The 3,256-nt window shown below is 39.6% G+C and overlaps 1 pseudogene; it reads left to right on the plus strand.

Moving 5' to 3' along the window:
• The first annotated feature begins 513 nt into the window (after nucleotides 1-513).
• On the plus strand, nucleotides 514-2,353 carry LOC132638252 (catechol oxidase B, chloroplastic-like; annotated as a pseudogene).
• The last annotated feature ends 903 nt before the right edge of the window (nucleotides 2,354-3,256 follow it).

Consider the following 3,256-nt stretch of genomic DNA (forward strand, 5'->3'; position numbering starts at 1 on the left):
TCTTCATCTCAATTTATGTGATACGGATGATTTTAAAATTTAAATTTCTAAATTCTAATTGTAAATACAGACATAAAAGCTAAAATTTATATATTTGAAAATTATGTAAAAAGTAATATAAGTCATAATAATTAACAACTTAAAATATTTAAAAGACATATAAATAAGTTCCAATAAAAAAAAATCTTGGTTTGGTGAAGCCTTTCTTCGCCCGTTGAAAAGCTAGCCCTTGCTCAAAGGTCTTTTTTGTTTAGCACTAGAGGGATCTTAAAAAACCGATGGAATGCGATCTCATAGGCAATTTCCTATAAGGGGCTGGGTTGACTCTTAAAATTCTAATTATGTCACGTAAATTGAGACATGCCAAGTAAATTGAGACTTGGGGAGACGTAAGGAGTAAGAATTACAATCAGCCGAGCACGTATTTCACGTTAGTTCTACGTACGTACATACCATTACCCGTTGTGTATAAATTAAGGTTGCAATTCTTCAAACCAAAATCACTCATCCCACAAATGGCTTCTTCTACTACAACTCTACCATTATGCACCAACAAAACCCTCTCTTCTTCCTTCACCAACACATCTTTCATAGCAAAACCCTCTCAGCTTTTCCTCCATGGAAGGCGTAGCCAAAGTTTCAAGGTTTCATGCAACGCCAACAACTCTGGCGAGCATGAAAAGAACCTTGAAGGTCTTGACAGAAGGAATGTTCTTCTTGGTTTAGGAGGGCTCTATGGTGCTGCTAATCTTGCACCATTAGCCACTGCTTCTCCTATACCACCCCCTGATCTCAACTCTTGTGGTCCAGCCACGATGACTGATGGTCCACCTGTACCATATTTTTGTTGTCCCCCTAAACCACATGACATGGAGAACATTCCATATTACAAGCTCCCTACTATGACCAAGCGCCGTATCCGTTCCCCTGCTCATGCTGCTGATGAGGAGTATATTGCCAAGTACGAACTGGCCACTAGCCGAATGAGGGATCTTGACACAAACACTACAGACCCTGACCCTCGTGGGTTCAAGCAACAAGCCAATGTCCATTGTGCTTATTGCAACGGTGCTTACAAAGTTGGTGGCAAAGAGTTACAAGTTCACTTCTCTTGGCTTTTCTTCCCATTCCATAGATGGTACTTGTACTTCTACGAGAGAATCTTGGGATCTCTCATTGATGATCCAACTTTCGCTTTACCATATTGGAATTGGGACCATCCAAAGGGCATGCGTTTGCCTTCCATGTTCGATGATGAATGCTCTTCTCTGTACGACGCAAGGCGTAACCCAAGTCACCGTAACGGAGCCATAATGGATCTTGGTTATTCCGGTGACGAGGTCCAAACAACTCAAGTCCAGCTGATGAGGAATAACTTAACTCTTATGTACCGTCAAATGATAACAAATGCTCCGTGCCCGTTGTTGTTCTTTGGTAAGCCTTACCCTCTGGGAACTAATCCCCGTCCAGGGAAGGGAACTATTGAAAACATTCCTCATGATGCTATCCACGCCTGGACTGGTACAAAGCGATGTTCAGATTTGGGTAATGGCGTCAAGTCGTACGGTGAGGATATGGGTAATTTCTACTCAGCTGCTTTGGACCCAGTTTTCTATTGCCACCACGCCAATGTGGACCGGATGTGGTATGAATGGAAAAAATTAGGAGGCAAAAGAAGGGATCTCAGACGAAGATTGGTTGAACTCGGAATTCTTTTTCTACGACGAATGCTCCAACCCATGGCGTGTCAAAGTCCGAGACTGTTTGGACCATACGAAGATGGGGTACGATTACGCGCCAATGGATATCCCATGGTATAACTTTAAGCCAAAGAAACAGACCACAACCGGGAAAGTGAATACAAGTTCACTTCCACCAGCCAACAAGGTATTCCCACTGGCGAAGCTGGACAAAGCCATTTCCTTTTCCATCAGTAGGAAAATTGAGAAAAATGAACAAGAGGAGTTGCTGACATTCTGCCTCAAGTTCGATAATAGGAAGAACCTAAGGTTTGATGTGTTCCTCAACGCGGACAAGACTGTGAATGCGGTTGAGCTTGACAAAATAGAGTTTGCAGGGAGCTTCACCAACTTGCCACATGTTCATGGAAATACTGATCGTAAGCCTGTTACTTTCCAGCTGGCCATCAATGAACTGTTGGAGGACAATGGCCTGGAAGATGAAGACACTATTTCTGTAACTTTGGTTCCAAAGAACAGTGCCAAGATCGACCGTGAGGACTGTAATTAAGTCCTGGTGTGGTGGCTATGGTGCCAAAATTAAACTGCAGTGTGCGCTTTTATACGTTTTATTTCTGTTAAAATATCAGCTAGATTGCTGCCTGTGTTTCTAGTTATCAGAATAAATGTTTGTCTTCCACGTTGCTGTTCTCATCTTTTTTTATCTTCAGGGCTTAATTTCATTTGGTGATGTCAAAAATCTTTAGAGAAAATAGACAACGTCGTACATTCAATGAAACACTAGAGCTTCACTTACGGTTTCGGCAGAACATAGTAGTTCTGGCTCAAACGCTTTATTTATGTTAAAAAAAAATTCATTATAAATAATTTGCTAAGAACTCAATTAATAGCGTTTTCTAGAATTCAGAATCCATAAACTCAAAATCGTAATTTTACCTCTGTCATGGTAGATTAATCTAATGTATGATATTTTACAACTTAATCAGCCTTCAAATTATTGCTTTAATATTTGCACTCAATTCTACAATCGTTGTACTTTTAATTAGTTAAATATAAGGAGTTAGGGCTTATGTTCCTCAAATTGATTACACATCAATTAGCTACCAGTATATATAGGCACTGCGAACAAATTTGTTGCAACTTCGTGGCCTTTATTAAAAGTCCAAAAAAGAAAATAATCGAAAAATGACGTCGAGAAGCAATTATTCAACAACGGGTTAACAAGTTACTAGAAGGTGACGCCAGTGCGATGTACGGGGCCAACAATTTGATCTGTAATGTGTTAAAACATACAATATTTATTATCAAAATGAGGACCAAAGTCATACTTCACACACTTTTCCAGCATTACAGGTTATATTCAGCTATCAAGTTCATAATGTATCTGTAATGTGTTAAAACATACAATATTTATTATCAAAATGAGGACCAAAGTCATACTTCACACACTTTTCCAGCATTACAGGTTATATTCAGCTATCAAGTTCATAATGTATCAGTACCACCAAAGAGATACAGTTCATGCATTGCTATGTTCGTTCGAACAAAGCAAAAAT

Source organism: Lycium barbarum, chromosome 4 (assembly GCF_019175385.1).
Source record: "Lycium barbarum isolate Lr01 chromosome 4, ASM1917538v2, whole genome shotgun sequence".
Classification (NCBI taxonomy): domain Eukaryota; kingdom Viridiplantae; phylum Streptophyta; class Magnoliopsida; order Solanales; family Solanaceae; genus Lycium; species Lycium barbarum.